This window comes from Lacerta agilis, chromosome 6 (assembly GCF_009819535.1).
Source record: "Lacerta agilis isolate rLacAgi1 chromosome 6, rLacAgi1.pri, whole genome shotgun sequence".
NCBI classification, from domain to species: domain Eukaryota; kingdom Metazoa; phylum Chordata; class Lepidosauria; order Squamata; family Lacertidae; genus Lacerta; species Lacerta agilis.
The window spans coordinates 64,457,750-64,482,012 of record NC_046317.1 but is presented as its reverse complement, the minus strand read 5'-3'; positions in this window follow the sequence as shown (position 1 = coordinate 64,482,012).

The window sequence follows — 24,263 nt, the reverse complement described above, 5'->3', positions numbered from 1 at the left end:
ATTTCATGTACTCTCCCTGTGGGGATTAGTCTGTTGGTTGGGGTAGTGCTGTGTGGCTGAAGGGGGTGGGGTGGGGTGGGGAGAGCTGGCATGTGCTCCAGAGAAGCCCAGCCGCCTCTCAAACAACGGCCCCATTGGATTTATTTTCACTTGCTCTCCTACAATGATCTTGATGATCAGTCGGCTCCCTGAGCTGGCAGCTCTGCACAGCATTCCTGCCTCATCTGCTGCTTTCAATTATTGCTCCCTGCCAGTCCCAAGGCCTCTTGGCCCTCCTGAACAGCAGCAATGCAGGGACAGGCACAAAGGCAGCTCCAAAGCTTCTCCTGAGCTGAAGAGGCATTCGCCTGCCAAACACTTCTGCTTCTGCCTTGGCTCAGGTGGCATAATTAGCATTGCACCACCTGTTTATGAATAGAAACCAGGTGTCCTTAACACAGTGGTGTGAGAGGCTGAAAGTCAACAGGTGAAGTCCCTTTCCGAACACTGCTGGAGAAGTTCCACTTGTTGGTTTTCTGTCTCGCAGGTAACTGTGAGGGGCATGGAATTTCTGCCTATGGAGATGGCCACCCTAATCATGGCACCTGGGTCAAAGCTTGAGGTGCCTCTGTCCATTGAAAAAAGGTGATGAACAGCAACCCAAGGCAAGAAGTCATTAACGCCCTTGTCACTTACCAGGGTTGGAATCCTGTCATGTGTTCTCTGTGGGGCTGCCCATGGACGTGGCCCATAAACTTCAGCTTCATTAGATAGATATATGGAAGAGGACTCTTCTTAGTAGAGGCAGCTAGATGACAGAATAGCATCTGTGGGGAAGTATGCCTGAGTCAGTAGCACCTCATGGTAGGCAGTGAAGATGTTTGCAGGAAAAGCACTAATACCTCATTCTGGTGCTGCTAGTATTTCATATTTGCATTTGTTTGACTACATTGTGATTGGTTTCTGGGTTTTTATGAGATGCCTTAAGTGGTTGCCTCATGTGTCTGGGACCAGGGTTATGTGTTTCAGCATCATTTGACCCTCCCCTTGCCTCCATGGCTCTTAAGACATTGCTGTTATTTATTAATTTCCAACCCAACCTATATGAAATGATCTTAGGGAGAGTTACAATCCATAAAATGACAACCTACAACCTTAACATCACAAACATTCATACTGCATATTTATGATGGCGATTAGATTATAAATTTAAATCCCAATCCTCAGCAGTAAGAATCAACATAAGCGAAACAAATACAATGGAAGTTAGTGCCACCCAAATGCTTAAGTCACTAGCATGGGATTACCTTGGTGCTGGAATGATGTCAATGGCAGTGCCAGCTGGGCTTCAGAAAGAATGTGTGTGGCCCTCTCATTTTACCCTATGAGAGGTAGATTAGGGCTCTTTGTTCACTAGTGCAAGGGTTCTTATATTAGTGAACAGGAAAGTTTTTTTATGTGGCACAACAGAGGAATCCAACACAGCACTAGCACTAGCAGAAACTTGTTGTGCAATGATAGTGTAATCTATTGTGCAATGAAGCTGCCAGCAAACTGCTTATGCATTCTCTTGCACAATAATGTTCCGCTGGTGCAAATAAGTATACTAGTCAATGGCTTTAACTTTTGGACATAACCCTTAGCCTACAAGGCAACAAGTTGCACAAAAACCACTCAACGACCTTCATAGCCATGCAGGAATTTGAACCCAAGTCTCCCCCCCCCCTTTCAAAAGCCCAGCATTCTAGCTGCTATACTACAATCCCAAACAAGCTTTTATTTTTCAGTTGCTCCCCACATTATTCCATTGGCCACTTTCAAGGTCTGTGGCTGCAAGCCTAGGCATGCCTACTAGGAAGTCTGTCCCATTGAACTCTGTGGGACTTAACGTCTGAGTCAATATGCACAGGAGTGAACTGTCAAGAGTGTCTCCTGTCCGCTCATACATCTGGGTACAGCCTTCCCTTAGGCCAAATACCAGCCAAGGGACTGGTCAATGGAAAGAATGTCAGCCAAAAATGTGATAATATTTTCCCTTTCAACATCCCCCTACCAGTAGGGAGGGACTTTCTATTTTATTCACATTTCTCAGCCCACAAGCTCAATGGGGAGGGACTTTGGGCAGATGGCTCGCATGTTTCAAGTTTGCCTCTTCACAGTTAGACATCAAACCAGCCTATGATTCATCTGATAAGTCTGGGCCCCTTTTGGAAGTTCATAGCTGAGCTGCCGAACAAGACCAGAACCTTAGGTTTAATTTTAAACAAAGCACAAATATCCTTGGTTTGAGAATGCGTTCCTCTCCCTCGCTTGAAATTTTGGCTGTATTCAACCAAGGAATTTCAGCAAGTGCAACCTATTCATGTCATTGCGCTGCAGGGTGACAATAGTGGCAACCTGTCAAAATTCTCTCTTCTATACAGATATGGGAGCTCTGGCCTTCCCTACAAGTCATCATCATCATCTTATGTGTGTAATTCACTGGACTTCGCTGTCCTCTCAGGGCCAGCCTGGATACTAAGGGAGAGTGAGGCAGATGCCTGGGTTGGAGGAGAAGTGGCAGTAGTCCCCCCTCCATATTGTTCAGAGGAACAAATCAACATACCTTTTTAAATGTATTTTTATTAAAGATTTTCTTGGTCTACAAAAGTATGTGCAATGTCAGCGGTGTAGCGAGCCGCTTTGCCGTCCGGGGCGGCAAACGCAGTCCACCCAAGATGGCGGGTGCGATCAGCTGGCACCCCTTCCAACTGGTGCCGGGCCGCGCTGTGCCAAGTTTTGAGGCTGCAGCAGGCGAACAGCAGCACAGACGCTGTGCTGCTGTTCGCCCGCTGCAGCCTTAAAACTCAGCCCGGCACAGCATGGCACGGCACCGGTCGGAAGGGGTGCCGGCCGATTACGCCCGCCATCTTGGGTGGACTGTGCATGTCCACCCAAGATGGCGGGCGCAATCGGCCGGCACCCCTTCTGTGCGGTGCACAACTTTTATGGCTGCAGTGCGTGAACAGTAGCACAGACGCTGTGCTGCTGTTCGCGCGTTGTAGCCTTTTAAAAGTTGCCGTGCCGCCAGTGTCGATCCCCCCCGCCCCTTGCTCCGCCCCTGCAATGTCTCTTCTCCCCCCCAGTAACATTTTTTACAGATCAGTCTTGTTTGTTGAGACATTAGGAAGAAAAGGGGGAGAGAGGTGGAGGGGGGAGAGGGGGTGGGGGTGGGGTGGTGATGTTTCTATTTTACTTAATATAAGTGGGGTTTTGTGTCAGTGTCACTTGTGCAGGTTCTCTGCTGTTTGCTTCTGTTCCTTTGGTGGTGAGAGAGGTTGGGGTTGGCCTAGGCTGTGGTTGTTCATTTGTGATTGGCTGCGGTGGTCTTTGTTTTCATGTGTGAGTGGGGTGTGTGTGTGTGTTTTGGGTCACTTTAGCCATATTGATTTGTATGCTGTTGTGGATTTTTGTCATTGTCTTGTTGGGCTGTGTATGTGATGAAGGGGAGCCATACCGGGTTGAAGACGTCTTCTTCTATTTGTCCCCGTGTCAGTTTTAGTTTATTGGTTAATTTTTCCAGTAAGGCTGTTTCCCATACTATTTGGTACCATTGGTCTATGTTTACTCCTGACAAGTCTCTCCAGTGTCTGGCTATGATGAGAGTAGGTTGGTTATGAGAGAAGCTATATAAAAAGCAACTTTACCCAAAGGAATTATGAAATTAAGAAATATTTATCCCTCTCCCCAATTTTGCCCTCGCTCAGGGCACCAAATTACCAAACTCTGCCCCTGCTATCTCTCATCTCTTTAGTGGATTGTGCATCCCAGTGGGCTGAAGAACATAGAAGAATCACTAGGGTTTAGCTATGGAATGGGAACAAACCTTTTGTCTAGGGCCTTTGTAACCCAATCCTCAAAACTGAAATCCTCTGTCTGCTGAAAAAGTAGTGCTGTCTGATATCTGAAGACAGACTGTTTTACAAGGTATGCAAAAACCACTGAAAGGACAATATAAATTTTAAAAGCTAGCTCAAACACCACAGTCCGTGCAGGAAGAATGCTCATTTCAATGTTCTTAAGCAGTTCTGCTAAACTCAGTGGGACCACTTCACAGATGTGAAATTTGTACCTTTGGTGCATTGTGATAAATCTGCTTAGAAAATTTAGTAACAAAGGTTAAACTTTGTGGTTCATAACTGAATATGAAAATATTGGGTTGTATGACAGCATATGTTAAATTGTGCATGAGGTCCAATGGAAGGTTGTCTATAGGTTTCCTATTAAGACCCTGTTCTTTCTTGTTATTTAGAATCAGTATCTGTTCTCTATAAAACCATATAAAATTGAGACTGACTGCAGCTCCAGTGCTCCAAGGGAGGAACTTTTCCTGCATGACAGCCCCTTTAACTACTGTTTTTGAAAGGTTACAGTGTGGCTCGGTCTGGCTAAACCTGCAAGGGATCAAGAGGTGAGGTATGTGAACTTCCTTAAGGACCCCTTCCCCAACCATTTACTCCATAATCTCAGCACTGTTAGCTTTTGTCTAGAACCATGCACAGCATCTATAAATAAAGGACCCCAAAGAAGGGAGCGCAAGAGGGCCTTGATGTTGCTCATCCACAGCGAGCCCTTGGGCAGCAGATGGAGCAAGCACACAGGTCCCCTAGCCTCGCTCTTCCCTACTGTGGCGAGATTTATTGTCTTTCTATTTAAATTAGGATATTTCTAAATTCGCCTCTATACATATGACTCGACATATGCAAATCTGACCTCTTTTGGCAACGTGTCACCCCAGTAACGTTTTTGCACCTGCGTCTATTTTATTGTTTTAGCTCATTTTAAAAACGTTGCTCTTGTTATTTAGTCATAAACCACTTTTTTTAGTGCTTTGGTGTGAGGTGGCAGGGTATAAATATAATTCGTATAAATAAATATGTAAAAGCGCAGAAGCCAGGGCTAGTTTGTAGCTCAGTCCTACACATGTTTCTTTGGAAACAAGCCCCATTGCATCGAATGGGTCTTACTGGCTTGTAGCCAGCTAAGTTTTACTCAGAGTAGACCCATTGGTGGAGCTAAATTAATCATGTTCATTAATTTCAGTGAGGTGACTGTTTACACAGAGTAAGCCTTGCTAAATTCAGTGGAGTTTAATCCTGGTAACTGTGTCCAATGGGATTTAATTACCAATAATCCCCGCTAGGTCCTTAATTCAGTGACAGAGCATCTGCTTTGCCTGTAGAAGGTCCCAGATCAACCCCCTGCATCTCAAGGTAGGACTGGGAGAGTAACAGGTAATAGAATCATAGATTTGTAGTGTTAGAAGGCATAATGAGGGTCATCTAGTTCAACTCCCTGCGATGCCGGAAACTTTTTGCCCAAGGTGGGGTTCAAACCCACAATCCTGAGATTAAGAGTCTCATGCTCTACCACAGAGCTGTTCTGAAACCCTGGAAAACTGCTGTCAGTCAGGGTAAGGCAATTAGGAGATGGACCATTGGTCAGACTCTGTATAAGGCAGCTTCTGTTGCCAGTTTGTGTAAACAGTATGGAACTAGATGGACCACTGCTCTGATTCCATATAAGGCAGCTTCCTATGTTTCTATTAATTGCATCCCCATCCTGTCTCATTGCTTGATTGTTTTATATAACTTTTGTGAAATCTAGGTTTTGCAGGTTGTGGGCTGGCCTGAAGGGTGAGGTGATAGAAACACTTTGTTAGACAAAAATCCTATGTATGCCTATTCAAAAGGAAGTTCAATTGAGTTCAATGGGACTTGCTCCTAAGTAAGTGTGTATAGGATGGCAGCCTCAGCGTGGCATCTTGTGGGTAGCAATGCAGCTTTTATAAATTAGCCTTTCTGAATTTTTCAGGCAGTGCTTTCCTTTCTTGCTCATTGTCCCTTCCATTCATGGCTCTCGACTGCATTACCCTAAGCCTCAAATCAGTCTTACCTATACCATTTTGAATCAGTCATGTAACATCACAGCTCCCTGGGGATATGGCTAACTGCAAATGATCTGTACTTGAGAAAATTTAAATAGCTCATGCTGTCTACATCTTGTTGCCAGTTCTGATCAGCATGTGCCTCCTGAGTTTCTTATCATTAAAGTTAAAACTTCTTAAAATGGATACTAATCTTCCTGCAATGTTTCCTGCACTTGGGGTGACTAACACCTCACATTTTGTTTCTTATTCCACCATTGTTCTGTCATATTGACCTTGTCCTGCACTCCACAAAGACAGCATTACTCCCTTTATAAATAAACAAACCAGATTTTGTACACGTTCACCATTCTCTCAAATACTCTTTCTGACCTTTCACAACTCCTGGCAACTTTGCAGTCCACCAATGGTGCCTATCTACCTCTCTCAATGAGAAGCAGGGGTAGCTTTCAAATTTTACAGAGCATTCTTCTTTCTTTCTCAGCACACTTTGGAACTTCCTGCCTATTGATATGTGGCAGGTGCCTTCATGGTACTCTTTTCGGCACCTGATCAAATATTTTTGTTTAGTCTATTGCTATTTTAACATTTCACAAGTTTTTAATTATTGTTAATTTTACTATGTGATAACCTTATTGTTTTATATACTGCGTCAAGTTTTTTTTTTTTATCAAGCAGTGTATAAATTTTCTGAAATTTTATTATTGTCATTATCATCATCATCATTAATAATAATAATAATAGTAATAGCTAAAAAGGTAAAAGTAAAGGGCCCCTGGATGGTTAAGTCCAGTCAAAGGTGACTGAGGTGCGGTGCTCATCTCACTTCAGGCCGAGGGAGCCGGTGTTTGTCCACAGACACTTTTCCGGGTCATGTGGCCACCATGACTAAACCGCTTCTGGCAGAACGGAACACTGTGATGGAAGCCAGAGTGCATGAAATGCCATTTACCTTTCCGCCACAGCGGTACTTATTTATCTACTTGCACTGGTGTGCTTTTGAACTGCTAGGTTGGCAGGAACTAGGACAGAGCAAGGGGAGCTCACCCCATCATAGGGATTCAAACTGCCAACCTTCCAATCAGCAAGCCCAAGAGGCTCAGTGGTTTAGACCACAGCGCCACCAAGAATTACTTGTTCTTTGAGGACAATGTGACCGAGACAATCTAAGCCATGCAGTCACATGATCCCATACTTCAGCACTCATAACTGCCTTCCCGTGTGCACATGGCAACACACATACCTGCCAATGCTTGTGCAGACCTGTACAGTGGTACCTCGAGTTAAGAACTTAATTCGTTCTGGAGGTCCGTTCTTAACCTGAAACTGTTCTTAACCTGAGGTACCACTTTAGCTAATGGGGCCTCCTGCTGCCACCACCCTGCCGCCGCACGATTTCTGTTCTCATCCTGAAGCAAAGTTCTTAACCCGAGGTACTATTTCTGGGTTAGCAGAGTCTGTAACCTGAAGCGTCTGTAACCTGAAGCGTCTGTAACCCGAGGTACCACTGTACAAGTAAACTTCCCCATGTGTAGCAGTCTCCTTCATTTGTCCACTTGGCAGGGCTGTCCAGCCCTCAACTTGTCTGAAAGCGATTGCACCGAGTGCAACCCGGGGACTAGCAAAGCTTCCCGAATCTGCAGCTCCTGAGCTGCTGCGCAGGGGCTGGTGCTCTTTCCACTCTCCCTCAACATCGGGAGGAGGCTGCTGTGTGGAGGTGGCTTCTGTGGCCGCGTAATTCCAAACTGGCCTGAGGGATTAGGGTTCTGCTGCCGGCTGTCAGGTTAGACCATGATGGATGGTCACTGATGGTAACAGCACAAAGGCAACACTGTGTGTGCAAGAGGCGAACGTGTTCCAATCCGTCATGGGCTGACATTTTTGTGTTAAAAGGAGGAGGGCGGGTGGAAGGCCCTTAGCGGGGGCAGCTCACAATCAAGGAGGAAAAGGAGCTGCAGGGCAAAGATGAGCCCGGACTTTAAAAAACAAAAAAACCCACTGGAAAACCTTTTGAGGAAGCCACAGGAAGGAAAGTTCTGTCCTGAACCCCTGGCCTACCTGGCAGCAAGTCAGTATGTCAAATCCCCAGTCCAGAGTGAACCCACATGGTCAAAGTCCAAAGCACAGTCCCACAGAGATTCTGGAGCTTCCAAGCTGAGGTCCATCAACATGGGCAGTTGACCTTTTATATTTTGCCTGCTGATTGCAGCATTTGGGCTTGACGAGGCACGTGACCCTCACCTGTTCCAAGCCTACTCCAGCTGAGAAATCACACACCTTCTCCCAGAGCTAGCAAGCCCCACCTGGCCAGCTAGTGAGCTGGGCTGTGGGCCCTTGCCTGCCTCAGCCTCCTGGAGAAGTCTGTCCACTGCTCTCTATGCCTCAGAGCAGGCATAGAAAAAGTCCGGCCCTCCAGATGCTTGAGACTACAATTCCCATCATCCCTACCTAATAGGACCAGTGGTCAGGGATGATGGGAACTGTAGTCCCAAACATCTGGAGGGGAAGAGTTTGCCTATGCCTGCCTCAGAGCCTGCTGTGTTCATGGAGACAGGAGCCACTCTGGCTCTGGTCCTGCTGCTCTGGTTCCTGTGCACTGACCCCCCCCCATCCTCTCATCGTCCATCACCCCATGAGTACTTCTTACCACAACCTCTCCTTCCCCACCTCTAGTTTGCCCCAGTCTCAGCTACACCCCTCTCTGGGATCCTCTTCCTCCCCAACCCCTTGTCCTGCCACTTTATGACAAGTTCTGTATTTCCACTATGGTGGAACTATGAGGGAAATGTTTTTGGAGTTGCTAAAACTTTAAACACACACTTTAACCCCCCCTCCCATTTTGCAAAATGTCGCAGTAGTGCAATATTGCTATGGGCAGCTCCCATATATATATACTGTAAATAGGGAGATTTTGTAAAGTGATAGAGAAACAACATTCCACCACTGTGAACCCCCTTGGCTCTAGGGTTTGCAGTTACTGGTGTTGTTTGTTCCTGACTGGGTTATTTGGGGGGGGGGAATTGGTTTTATACTATTAATCTCCCCCTGTTGCATCATATTTCACAGATGTGCAGTTGCTTCATTGCTTTTTTAAATTTCTAACCTTCAAAAATGGGCAATGCATCTGTTCCATCCTCCTGACATTTGGAAAGCTGGATTTCTGCATGGGTTTCAACTGAATTGGGATCCACCAGGCGCTGAAAGCTCAGGACAATTCCAGAGCAGAACCATTCCGTTCCACTCATTCCCTACTGTAAATCAAAAGCCTTAGTGTCATTTGCAACACTGTCTTTCTATGCCAAGTTATCACCTTACCAGGAGACAGGGGGAGATTTAACAAGCTTCGCACTAAATTTCCTTGGCTGCCGCAGCATACAACACTCCATTATAGTTACAAGCAGCATTAGGGTTGTCAGGTCTGTTTGAAGATTAAGGTATGGTGAATGATTGTTAAATTAGTTATAAAGTTACTAAAGTAGATTAGAAATAGAACGCAGAAGAGAGAACGGGGGAAGTCCCCATAAATAAGATTCGAAATAAGAATTTAACTAATAGATTCCTGTGTTTCTGTGGTGTTAAGGTATGTATAAGTTTTCATTTTTGTTATTAGTATTGTTTATTGTATTTGTTTTGTTTTATATGTTGATTCGATGTCTTTATTTGTTGTTATTTCTGTATTTGTTTTTTTTTTATGTAGAAACACCAATAATTTTTTGGGGAAAAAAGGGTTGTCAGGTCTGGAGGGGTTAGAGAGTTCAAACCCTGCTTCTCCACATTACTTGGTTAATTATGCATATATATGCATATATATTTATGGACGCGGGTGGCGCTGTGGGTTAAACCACAGAGCCTAGGGCTTGCCGATCAGAAGGTTGGCGGTTTGAATCCCCGCGACGGGGTGAGCTCCCTTTGTTCGGTCCCAGCTCCTGCCCACCTAGCAGTTCGAAAGCACGTCAAAGTGCAAGTAGATAAATAGGTACCGCTCCAGCACCTATGTGGTTTTATATCTTGATTTTATTCTGTGAACTGTCCTGAGACCCCCGGGTATAGGGCGGTATATAAAATCTAATTCTATTTCTAATAATGATGATGATGATAAATATAATATAAATAAAAATATATCCTGCAGCAGCAGCAGCAGCAGCAGCAGCAGCAGCAGCAGCATAAACCCAACTTCTTGTGTTAAACAAAAAACTGAAGGGTGTATTTACCACCCAAATCCCTTCAAAATTGCCCCCACTGCTCTGGAATAATTGCATCTGTCTTCCTGACTGAAAGGCCTATTGCTTTTAGTCTATCAAATGGCTCACTGACTGTACCCTTCCTACTTCTCCCAGTCTTCAAAGAATCACTCAGCCTCTCCCCACCTGGGCTTTCATTTACTACCCTTCTCTTCTTCTGAAGATCCAGGTCCCCTCTTCGTTCCACCCACTTAGCATATATTATTGCTCCTTTGACAATGACAAGTTGTAACATATTTTGGAGCAGCTGCTCATAGCCTTCCCCAAGATGCTGGGCTGACTCCACCCACACTCAGACCCCCCTCTTGCGGAATGTGGAAAAAGGCCCCTTCCCCTGTGCTGACATACAATATTTCTAACTGTGCTGGTTCAAGGGGAAGACTCAATGGAGCCTGAAGTGAAGGGAACAGATGCTCTGCCAAAATACGGTTGGAGCAACTACCTCTTCCTGGGTGCCATTGGTCCTAGATGTCAACGTTTAAAATCTACATGGAGTTACACAGCAGGGAACAGGGTAACAACTTGTAGTCACCTCCCAGAATGCACACAAGAACAGCCTCTGCAACTTATCACATGGGATCAGCCCTCTGTGGACAGCCTAGGTGTACAAGGAAACTTTCACTGCTGCTGGTTTTTAACTATGAAAATAATATTCTTTAGTATTGTTGCGTTTTGATGTTTTAGGAAAACAGTTCTGTAATATGCCCTGAAAGACACACCAGAAATTTACTGAAACCAATAAATGTCGATCAGATGTGCATTCCCTGTGAAGAGAAATTGATTGGTCAATCACTCTGGGAATTGTAGCTCTGGTAGCCTCCTTAATAACTCCCAGCATGCTTAACAAACTGCAGATGCCAGAATTCTTGGGGGGAAGCCATGACTGTTTAAAGTGGTATCATAGTGCTTTAAATGTATGGTGCGGATGTGCTCCAGATAGGCCCACATTTTATGTTCTTAAAATGACTTGCTTTGCTTACTGTCACTGGATCTGGCCAAAGGCTAAACAGTTTCACAGAACTGTTGTCTACATGATTATATAAGATGGATTCCATATTCTTTTGCACATTCTGTGCCAGTGCAAACCCCCTCCCCCAACAGTTTCTGTATATGTGGAAAAACAGTGATGACACAGATTTCTTTCTCATCTGGAGAAGGCAGTGGGTGATGAGACAGGTGGCTGTTCTGGGGCAGAGCTCTGAAGGAGACGGATTCTGAGCCATACGCAGCAGCAACCAGAAACCAAAGGAATGACAGCTGTCTGAGCATTGAAATGATCTAAGGAATGGGGATGATCTAAGGAAAGAAGGAGGGCTTGAAAATGGCCTGTAAGGATCAAACAAGCCAAGTTTAGAAGCCACTTCAAAATTTATGTTTTTAGCACTTACTTTACTTCACACACTGAAGAAGTGGTGCATAGCCCACAAACCTGTGCCTGCATGTTTAATTTGGCCGCATCACTTCACAGTTGCTCCCCACTTGCCACAGCACCCTACGCCATGCAACTATACTGTGAGGCCAGTGTTTTAGGCCTGGTCTTTTGAAGTGGCCCTAGCGCAGACTTTGTCTAATCCTCTACATTTTGTGATAGCAAGTTCCATAGTTTTACTGTGAATAGATGAAGAAGTGTTTCCTGTGGTCTCTGCTGAATCTTGCAACATTTGGCTTCAATGAATTCTAGTATTATGAGAGAGGAAGAGAAACTTCTCTCTCTTCATTTTCTCCATACTGTGTATAATCTTATTACATCCACCGCTTAATTGCCTTAATTGCCTTATAATCTTATTACATCCACTGCTTAATTGCCTTTTCTTCTTACCTAGAAAGTCCCAAATGTTGGAACCCTTTTCTTATGCAGTAGAACCTAGGTTTTTGAGCGTCTCAGAAGCGGAACGATTCGGAACCTGAACACCGAAAACCCGGAAGTAATTGCTTCCATTTTCGAACGCGCCTTGGAAGTCAAATGGCTTCCTCTGTGTGTTTTTCCATTATTTAAATGGATTTTGCCGACCGCCCACTGATCCTCCATTTTTGAATGTTTCGGAAGTCGAATGGTCTTCCGGAACGGATTGTATTCGAAAACTGAGGTTCCATTGTAGTTGCCTCAGCCCCTTGATCATTTTGGTCTCTTGCGTGCTCCTCAGAGATGAGCACTGAGACCCAGCCGATTCCAACAGAAGAAAAGAGGAGCCTTGTCTTTCTCCTTTCTCCACAACCTTTCCTTTCCCATTCAGCCAATTTCTTCTCATGGGGCAGCTGCATCCCTGACCCTCCCCTCATACAGACCCAGCTCTTCGGAATGATAACTAAGCTGCCGAATGTGAGACATGCGTTGGGTTGTGTCCCACACAACACGGTGCATTGTAAACACACTGAGTCATGCCAGGATTCTCAGCTGTTGGGTTGCTGAATGTGGTGCCAGTGCCAAGGAAAAGGCTACCAACCTGGATTCTAACATATGTTATGGCCCTGGTCACACTCATGTAATCCCACAGGGTCAGGGCACTATCCGCTTGGCAAGATTTCTTTCAAATAATTGGCCTGCCAGCTCGAAGGGTTGTCCCATTTTCAACCTGTGTGGGTCACTCTTCAGTATTCTCTTTGTCCCTGATTTCTTTGCCTTTGATCTCTCTTTGGGGGCATGACAGGTGCCCAGCTTAACGTCTCAAACACAGAGGTTTTGCAAATTCCCTTGCACTTTTTTTTTTAGTGTGTTTGCAATGAAAAAATGGTAAAGCCCCCTCAGGACTTTAAGGGAACTGCAGTCTTTGGAAAAGGCTGGAACTCTTCTGGCGTGATCAGTGAAACAAATTTTGCCTCTGACTGTTTTTCTACAACTCAAAATCCCCTTCACCTTTCTTTCCACCTGAAGTGGAAAAGATATATACTTTCTGCTAAGTGGAGAAAACCAGCTTGTGTGTAGGAGAGCTTTTCTAAAGCAGTAGGGTTAAATACCTCCTCCCCTACCTTTTCCGTGCTCAGAGTAGCTGGTTTATTTATTTATTAAAACGTCAGGTGTCACAGAACCCTCTTTAAAACAGTAAGAGAATGGAAGGAAATGAATTCCCCTGATCTATTCAAAAGCTTATAATCACAAACCTTGAATAAGTTCCCTAAAACCATGACACAAGCCATAATCAGCTATAGGCCTCTGAGAACTCATGGTGATTTGCAGAACGGTACCTTAGTTTAAAACTGAAATTAATATAAAGTTAAATGTAATTAAATAGACATCTGGTGCTTGTGGGGGGGGGGCGCAGATTGTAAAAACAAAACAAAAAATCAAGTCTGTATGAATCACTGTTTATGACTGATATATGTTGCAAATTAAGAAAAACACATATAATAAAAAAAGAAACAGCTACACTCACAAGGATACGTTTAGAAATTTCGGACACGCTGGGAACCAATAGTAATTGTCACTTGCCAGTAGCGTCCAAGCCCTGTCTGCTAAAAAATGCTCTTTGCTCTGAATCTAGCGGAGTCTTTCTTTAGCTCAGCCTGTGATGCAGGGCAATTATCAATTTCCAGGCATCTGAATGAATTAACACATCCTGCTTTTAGCATAGTTATAGTGTAAGGCAACTTTAAATTATCATACATTTATTCAGAGGAGTTGTGATGGTCGTGGTACAAGCAGGCATTATAAGCTGCCCCTGCCCCTTTCCTTTCTGCCTTTCTCAGAAGCCCCTTGGAACTAATTCTGCACCCAAGTACCAACAGTAATGGAAGTAGAGAAAACAAGCAGTCAATTTATAATCCGTAGCACCCTCTAGTGTGAACAACATGTAGGAGTCATCCCAGTTATATACGTTCTGGTGCTTTGTTTTCATGTATCATCATTTTTATTATTTTTTTAAAAAATATGGCTAGGGACCTCAAAAGCTGCTAGAAGTGGACTTGATATCTCTGGACCTCTGAAAGGTCCTGTATAACTGAAGGAGCGTCTCCACCCCCATTGTTCAGCCCGGACACTGAGGTCCAACGCCAAGGGCCTTCTGGCGGTTCCCTCACTGCGAGAAGCAAAGCTACAGGGAACCAGACAGAGGGCCTTCTCGGTAGTGGCGCCCGCCCTGTGGAACGCCCTCCCATCAGGGGTCAGAGACATAAACAACTACCTGTCATTTAGAAAATACCTGAAGACAGCCCTGTTTAGGGAAGTTTTTAATTTGTGACTTTGTATTGTATTTTGGTATTTGTTGGAGGCCGCCCAGAGTGGCTGGGGAGACCCAGCCAGATGGGCGGGGTATAAACAATAAATTATTATTATTATTATTATTATTATTATTATTATTATTATTATTATAAAAACAATAATAACTACATATACAAGTCACGTCACACTTCCTGCAAACCAAACTGTTCTGTCATTTCTTCTCAACCTGGTGTCCTCCAGGTGTCATTGGACCACAATTGGCCAATGATCAGGGATGATGGGAGCAGCAGTCCAATAACCAGGTTGGAGAAGATTGATATACTTTAGCTAATTATGACTGGTTGAAAAATCTATAACTCCAGAATGAATAAGAGAAAACCTGAAGTAATATCTTTGAATGCAACACTCCTGGAATAAACACATATTCAGAACTGATTGGGTCTGAAATGTATGAATAGACAGTGATGATTATTAATTATTACAGTTATTCATTGCTTACTGCAGGTATTTGGGATTTCCAGAGGTATCTGGGAGAAAAATTGTCTACCTACCTTCAATAGTGATTGAATTTAAACTATATTACACTTTTTAATGATATTAAAATAAAGATTGGCCCATCTAAAACTGTCTTAGTTTCCTAAAGTAGTATCCCAAAACAAGAGAGAACATGCCTCAAGTTGCTGGGGGGATGGATGGATTTTATTTTCCAAGCAGCCTGCAGTAACCCAGAGCAATAGCCATTAAGACAAGAGTAGCCTCCAGAATTCTACTTCTGTGATTTGATTTTTTTGTGTGCACTGTGCATAGAATGAACTAATAAACAAAAACTGTCACTGACCTTGGGGGGGGGGAGAGACCACATTTAATATTATCTTTTCTGCCAAATTTGGGAATATTACATACAATAATTTGAGTTACATTAGCATATCAGCGACTTCCAAAATAAATAAGTTCCAGACTTATCGGACACCCAAGTTTGAAAGGCACAGCAAGGTTGATTTCTGCTTATCATAGCCAGCTGTAGTTGCTTGTAGTTCTTATCATAATGCGCAAAGCCATAATAGTAGAGCCCTGAAAAGTCAACTATTGACTTTGGATATTAAGTAGAAGTAAAAGCTATATTCAGCATAGAAAGAAGGGCGCTGATGCATTTCTGTGATGTGTCCTTCAGGATTTCTGCCTGTAGTCTATTACCCACGCTTCAAAAGGGGCCAATTTTAATTGGCAATAACATTTGGCCAGTCACACCTGATACATTGATGAGCATGGAATTTGCATTTTGTCCCACTGGACCGACATCTTCACTGAGGTATCCACTGCAATTCTAAGGTCTCATCTTGCGGTACAATAGCTTTCACAAGGGTGTCGAGATCGGTGAAGCTATGCAGCACCACTAACTCCCCAAAGTAGCTTGGATCTGGCTTATTAAAGTCAGAACTATGCCTTAATTAAATCTAATTTGAATTTGTTGCTTCACATCTGGGAGACTGTGTTCTTGTTAAGCCAGAGGTGTAAATGCATTCTTATAATAATCCTGCCGCTTTGGAAGTGAGAAGAACTATGACTGCTTCACAGTGAAAACGCTGATCACGCACCTTCCCAGTGTAGCAAAGAAATGGTAGCTTTCTTGAGTTTAATTTCAGGACCTCAGCCTTGAGCCTGAATGCACCTTTCATTAATCACCCTTGATTTCCCCCGTGGCCACCATTAACCCATGCTATTCTGTGTGTCCTCACAAGAGGGCAGCAGTGGCCTGTTGAAATTAATTGAGGGCAATCATCTGTCTCTGTCCACATTCACTTCTCTTGATAAATTCAGTGCCTAATCACACCGGCACTTTGTCACATGCAATAGCCACATCGTGTTCAGACAGAAACTGAGAATTCAGTATTTGTATACTTAAGGGAAAGGATCATCACTTGGGGAAGGGAGCTCTGCTCAGGGGTAGATGACAGGATTTCCATCTAAAAAGTTAAATCGCTGGCATCCCCTATTAAAGAAAAGCAAGTGATGCAAAAGATGGCAGAGCCGGCCCGGCCTTGAGATGAGTGAAGCAGCTTCCTTGGGGGGCAGAAACGCAAGCGGCAGCATTCCTGGGGGTCTCGCACCTAGCCTGCTGCTACCAGGGTAAAGCAGCTATCAGTGCTGCAGTTGCACAGCAGCACATTTTCATTTTCATTTCACCTCAGGTGGTGAAAATGGAGTACACCACTCCTGAAAGAGGAGTTGGACAAATGAACAAGGGACTGGAAGATCTCCCCTATGATGATGATGATGATTGATTGATTGATTATTTATTTATTTATACACCACCCATCCGCCTGGGTTACTGCATTCAGAGCATTTTAATTTATAAAAAAGGTAAATAAGAGGGGACATGGTAGAGAGGTATATAGGTTTATGTGGATAGTGGATATGGAACAGTTTTTATTCCTTTCATAATACTAGAACTTGGGGCCCTCCAATGAAGCGGAGTGATGGAAGATTCAGGACAGACAAAAGGAAATGGTTCTGTGTGGAACAGACTCCCTTGAGAAATGTGGACCCTCCTTCATTTAAGGTAAAGGTAAAGGGACCCTTGACCATTAGGTCCAGTCACGGACGACCCTGGAGTTGCGATGTTCATCTTGCTTTACTGGCCGAGGGAGCCGGGTCATGTGGCCAGCATGACTAAGCCGCTTCTGGCGAACCAGAGCAGCACACGGAAATGCTGTTTACCTTCCTGCCGGAGCGGTACCTATTTATCTACTTGCACTTTGACATGCTTTTGAACTGCTAGGTTGGCAGGAGCAGGGACCAAGCAACGGGAGCTCACCCCATTGTGGGGATTCGAACCGCCGACCTTCTAATCGGCAAGCCCTAGGCTCAGTGGTTTAGACCACAGCGCCACCCGCATTTAGGGTTGCCATATTTCAAAAAGTGAAAATCCGGACACAAATGTTGTTGGGGTGTTTTTTCTTTTCCTTTTCCTTTTCCTTTTGTAAAGTGAAGTTTTAAAGCTATTTTAAAGGAAATTCACCAAAATCCATATGTCCAGATTTTCCCGGACAATTTCCACCTGGACACTGCTTCCAACTGCGCTATTCCAGCTATGTCTGGGAAATTCTGGACATATGGCAACCCTATCTTCAATGGAGGTTTTTAAGCAGAGGTTGGATAGCCAACTGTCATGAATGCTTTAGTTTAGATTCTTGATTATACACACAGTTCATAGTTAAACTGTGGAGGTTGCCCCTACAAGATGTACTGATGGTCCACCGACTTCTATGGCTTCAAAAGAGGATTAGACAAATTCCTGCGGGAGATGGCGATCAATGACTATGTTCTACCTCCCCTGTTGAAGGTAGTATGCCTTTTAATATACCTTTGCAAGTGGGAAAAGTGCACTCAGGTCCAGCTTGCAGGCCTCCCATAGGCCTTGCTAGGCCAGGATGAGAAGGTAAAAGGTAAAGGACCCCTGGATGGTTAAGTCCAGTCAAAGGTGACTATGGGGTTGTGGCGCTCATCTTGCTTTCAGGCCGAGGGAGCCGGTGTTTGTCTACAGACAGCTTTCTGGGTCATGTGGCCAGCATGACTAAACCACTTCTGGTGCAACGGAACACTATGACAGAAACCAGAGCACATGGAAACACTGTTTACCTTCCCGCTGCAGTGGTACCTATTTATCTACTTGCACTGGCATGCTTTGGAACTGCTAGGTTGACAGGAGCTGGGACAGAGCAAGGGGAGCTCACTCCGTCACGGGGATTTGAACCACCAGCCTTCTGATCAGCAAGCCCAAGAGGCTCAGTGGTTTAGACCACAGCAACACCCGCATCCCTCCAGGATGAGAACGTGATGCTGGACTAGGTGATCCTTTGGCCTGATCTATCAGGCTGTTCTTATATTCTTATGACACTTGGCATTCTTCAGGTATTCAGGATCGGGACAAAAAGTGAGCATGTCAGGATCAGCTGGAGGTGACCAAATATACCTGTTTTGGACTTTCAAATGTTGAAAAGATAGTTAACCTAAGAAGTCAACCTAGGAACCCATGCTGGTGTACCACATACAGTGTGTTTAAAATATTGTTACCCTGTTCTTCAGCGGGAGGAAGGCTCCCAAGAGTGTCTTACAATCCCTGTCCTAAGGTTTACAATCTAACTGACATGACAGTAAAGGATTGGGAGGGAGCAGGGGGGAAATCAAACTCATGCACTAGTTTTTAAATGACAGAGTTCTTGCAATGACCAGCTGGAATGGAAAAGGTTCAGGCAGAGGAGGAGTCATAAGCTGCAGGAGAGCCAGGGTCCTGTAGTCTCATCTCTCCCTCTCCTAACATATTCCTTGATTTTGGAGACAAGTATTCCAATGAAACCTGTTGATATTCTGTCCTGATTGTTGACTCCTAGTTTTGCTCCTGCACAGGTGGAGTTCTAGAAACAGCACTTCTCATGGCCCTGTTTACTGGCTGCATGATCCACAGGGTCCTTTTGCCCAGTGCCCAAGACACAGCTGGTCACTTCTGATCCATTTGGTTAATTGTTTCATTGAAGAAACTGCTGATGGAGACAGACATTTTTGGCAAGCGAAATAACTCTCAAGGTGGTATTTTAGGGCTGCATTTGGAAATTTGTGCTCAGTTTGTTTCAGGGAATTTGACTTGACCTCCCACTTCTACGGAAGGTAAGGATTTAGACAAAAATAGGCAAGTTTCCATTCCCTTCTGCCCTCTTCCCCCTTAATCTTTCTAGGAGGGCAAAACCTCCCAGCTGCATTGCTTATTTTCCAATATATCTAATCGGAATGATTGACTCAGATGACAAGAGCTAAGCCTGCGTTCCTAAGGTCTTGTACTATTTTGAGCAAGTGTACTTGGGGCCAGGTTGTCACGAGGAAGTAGAGCCTTGCAAAAGGCCGGGCGGCCCTCCTCCTAATCTCTCCTTTTGAATGAGGGGTAGATGAGGGCAGGGGCATCAGAAATGGGTTACTCTCAAGACAAAGCCTGAAGAAAAAACGCTTGCCAGTTTTGTTGGTGGCAACAAATCAAGGCAGAATCTCAAGATGCTCTGCATTCTGCCTTAAGATGAGTGCATTTTGCTTCCTGGGTGAGATCCTGCTTTTCAGGGTCCAGCTAGTGTGTTATGGGATTGACTGGCCCTATGAATGCTTACTCCAAAGTTAGTTCCACTCTGTTCAATGGGGCTTATCAAAGTGTGCACAGGATTGTAGCCTGAGTTCAGATTTACTGAATTTCAGAAAGTTTGGGGGCCATTTTTTACAGGTGAATCATGGGCCATAGTCTGAATATTCAAACCAGCTTGCTGATTTGCATTAAGTGGATATATGCATTGATGTTTTATATCGCAATATGAATGGCCCTTGTTGTACCAGTTTGTACAACTAGCTATTTACCTCAGGACTGAAAAAGAACAGGTTTGCAATAGGGGCAGGGGAGGGGGGGGGGAGTATCAGTTGCCAGCTGAGGCCAGGACCTGATTATTGGAGAGAACAGACACCTAACAAGCATCTGGAGAGAGAAAATCTAACTTCTTTTGCTAACATGGCTGCATGTTTTTCTCTATCCTTCCTGGAAACCTTCCAGAAATAGAATCCTTTGTCAGAAAACCAGTTGTTCTGGAGGGCACTGGCGTCCTCCTTTTGCAGCTCATCTCCCCTTCATCTGCAGTGGATGAAACCCTCTCTTTCTTCTCTCAACCTGGGAGACCTTGCCAACTTCATTCAAGCACAGATTTGGTTTGGAACAAAACTGCCTTTCAAGAGTCCCTGGGGGGAAAACAGGTCAACATCCACTATGTATCTGCTCCTGCTCACGTCTCACCGAAGGATCCCACATCAACTACCGTCATTCCTTTTGGAGTATTGTAATAGGGGGAAAAAACCCCACCCTCTTTTGCTCTGCACACACACACACAAATCTCTCCATTTTCTAGAGGATGTCCACAGGATGCTGCTGCTGTGTGTTCTTGCAGCCAGAAATGCAACATCTGAACTGGGACGTGCAAGTCTTAGATCAGAGTACATTGGAAGAAGTTCAGTGAATGTTTCAGGAAGTCTAGCTTAGGGATGAGCGAATCTGTCAATTCCAGTTTCTCATTTTCTCGGCCTTAAGTTCTATTCTCCACATTCCTGCATCAGTTTGTGATTCCCCCCCCAAGTCATAAAATTAGCATTTTAAAGTGATTTCCCCCTAATATACACATTTTTCTATCCAATTTTGCTTAATAGACACATTTTTACAAGCCAGCTTCTCCTAATATGATGCATTTTTATGCTATCTTCACCAATATATGCCTTTTAAAGCACACTTTACCGAAGTATATGCAATTTGTAGTGTATATGATTTGGCTGAGGAACTGAATTTCAAAATTGGGAGGAGTGTGAGTTTTGAAGGACGGCTTTGTTTCAGTTTGGGTTTTGTTTTGGAAAGTGTGAATTAGGTATGTTCCCCTTTAAATGAGAACCCTTTAAATGAAATATTTCATTGATTTTGCAAGCACCAGTACAATAAAGCCAACATTTATAAAACAAACAAATGTAGTTTTCATGTGAGTTGTTACTGCAGGTTTGGCTTGCAAAGGAATAACAGGTGTGAGAATCAGGTATGTGTACGTGCAGGACAATCATCTGATATAATCTCCCCGGAACCCAGCCTGGGTGCCTAAAGGTCATAAACCCTCAGGAGAAAGACAGATAAAGGTTAAGAATGGGAAGCACACTGTATCAAACTGGCCAGACTGGGCTTGACCTTTGTGCACCATAAATTAACCTCTCCATAAGGGCAAGATGCCAAATACGTCTGTACCAGTTACTGAGTGAAAAATCAGAGGATGTTTTCTTGCCTCCCACAGTCATCGATCTGACTGCCACTAAGAGAAATATAACAAGGTATTTGTGAAGCAGTTTTGGCCAGTGAAAATTGAAAGAAGTGCTAAAGAGGCTAGTTTTGGGGCCACCTGATTAGTTAATTGAGAAATGTAGCTAAAGACTAAGAAGTGCTAGAAGCATAAGGGCAAAACCACCACATGTGGAGGTATAAACCTGAGGAAGTATGGCTAAAACTCAGTTTTACTGAAGTGAAGTACCACCAATGAATCAGTTTCAAGAAGCTTCTCTCAACATGGCTGATATTACCTTCAAAGGGACCCCCCCCCAGGTCTGATTTTCAAACACTTTGCAGTCCTTGGAAACTAACAAATTTTGCATTGTGTCTGATATCGTTCTGACACTGGACCACCTTCATTTTCAAATGCTGTCAGGGGCCTGGGGAAATTTGCAGTCAGTGAGATCCATGCATTTAGCAAAACTATGAGCTTGCAGTGCTGCTAGCCAGTGTCCCCACCCCCACCCCTGAACCAAGTATAATGCTTAGCAGTCATTCCAGGAGTCTTGAAACAAGTCTCCAGATCTCTCCACTCTGGCCTTATCCTGTGTGCTGAGTTGATTATAGCATTCCAGGAGAGACAACCTAAGACGGTCTACAAAAGGGTGCAACAGAGAGGAAAAGGGAGCCACCACATCTGCAGTCCAGTAGAAAGAAAGGGCTTATTTGGGCTCCAGGGAACCAGGAGAAGAAGCTTCTAATGGAGGGAGGGGCGTATGCAAGAATCCTCCACCGAAAGCCAGGATTCTACTACACCACGTTTAATAATTGGGAGAAGTTGTTTAAGCTGGCAAGCCTTCTGGTACCATCTAAGTTGGGGGTTCCCAAGCTCCTTTCTTTAGAGTTCATATACGGGACCATCCTGCTCACCCTCACTCTCTTCCCACTGTTGGAAATGCCATCAGTGTACTGTTGCCAAATTTGCAATTGGGGGACGGACTGACAAGGGAGGTCCTGAGTCCCAGAAGCACAATCCTAAACACGTTTCTTCAGAAGGAAAGAGTTCCAAGTATGCTCAAAGCTTTAACAGACCCTGACACTGGCTATCCAGTTCCTTTGTGGCTGAGTGAGGATTTGAGGCCAGGTCTACTCACAAGCCAGCGTCTTAACTACACCACCAACTGGCTCTCTGGGGTCTCATGGCTTGTGCAGATTAGAGGACTCTCTAGGCCATGGCATTGCAGAGCTGAAGGGCAGCACAACTCTGGCCTCTGCCGCCAGCCAGGGGACCAAGAGCCACTGCGATCTGCCGCCCAGGAAAAACATTGTGGCAAGTGGAAGACCAACTGCCATCATCCATTGGCAAGAGCTGCAGGGAGCTTGCTGGGGGCAGGGGGAACTACTCTGCTCCAACTGCTGGTTGTCCTGGGGCTTCACAAGCAAGATGGGTGGAATGAGGACATTCTGGCCCCATCTATTAGCCAAAGGCAAAGGAGCCACCAGCTGCTCTTCAGACGAGAACACCAGCAAGATCAGCTTGGTTAAAACTGGATAGAAATACTTACAGCTCAGCACTTTTCTCTGGTCCTGAAGAACTTTTATCTTTCCCCTCCGCTCTCCTTTTCACTAGGCCGTGAAGTAAATTACAGCAAAATATGAAATATAGTAAGTAATTAAAAAATAATAATCTGAGTACAGTACTTTGCATGAAAGAGAGCTTTCATTTCCCTATACATATTCTTCCCTTGTAATTATCAACAAATCACAGAGATTGACTTAACCTTTAGTGATATTTTTCTTTCCAAAGGATTGCGTCACCCCTACCTCTCTTTCCCAGGGAAATCTGTTCCATTTCAGGCTGAAATTCGGAGAGCCCAGGACCTTTATTGCATCTAAGCCTTGAGGTCACCAGGTCACTGGTTTGCTGTTTTACGCTCTTCTGCATCTAAGAGTGCACAGGGGAGAGAAAAGGCTGGGGGAATTGATCTTATTTATTCTATCAACTGTGACATACTAATGTTTTTGATGGAAACGTTTGGCCCGCTCCTGCCCTGCGCCAAACGTTAGATTTGTTATAAATGGTATTAGGAATTACTCTTGGAATGTTTCCCAGGTTGATAAAATTAATAATGTGAACTCTTTCCAGTGATGGCTGAGATAAAATGAAATAAAATAAAAAGACTATGTGAGTGGATGCATTTCAGTGAATTGAAATCAGGAGGATTCTATATAAATTCATCTCAGGCAGAAAATGCTGACTTCTGCAGGAGTTTCATTCCCAGTAAATACACTAATCTGATTCAGGGCTTCAGAGTTCACTGCTCAAAGATTGTGGGGATGGGAAGGAAATAATGAGTGGGGGAAGGAACTAATGTTTTGCTGTAGGCAAATCAAACAGAGCAAAGTTGCCCCTAGCCGATTCTGGAAAGGGCAATGCCAAGGATACTGCAATTTCTGGCACTCTGGAACCTCACCTGTTTTGCATTAATTTGGCAGATGTTTCAGTGCCTGCTTATAGAGTCTTTTTAATATTGTGTTTTCCCTCCAATTGCAGTTACATGACTAACACCAGTATTTATGCAAGCCTTCCCAACAGAGTTGCCTCCTTTTTACTGGTGGGCAGAAATAAAATAAGTGGCGTCACATCATCTGCTTGCTCTGCACCTGTTTTAATTATTTTCCAGGCAGGTATTAAATGCAATAGCATCCTCTGTCTGCTCGTGCCCTGCTTTGGCTCCCAGGGTGCAGACTCAGTGGTGTGAAGGCACCTCCCCCTGGCATGAACTGCAAGAGGTCTCAGCCCCAGGCCCAGGTCCCCAAAAGAAAACAACAGAAAACAAGTGGAGATCGGCCACTGCTCTAGTGAGAAGTAGGTCAGAACCCATGAAAATCCTCTAACCTTTCCTTATGGAATAGCAACATCCATAATCAGTATGCAAGGTGATCTCTGCATTCATAATAGCTCTGCTGCAGTGTGACATCCTTGCCTCACAAATGCCTATTCATGCACCTTCCTTATTGCATCTTGTTTGTGTTCTGCACTGTGTCAAGTTCATGTCAATCATTTATTTTGCAAAACATTATCACTTCACTGAACCAAATGTTTATTCAACTGTGCATGTGCAGAAGTGAGAGGTC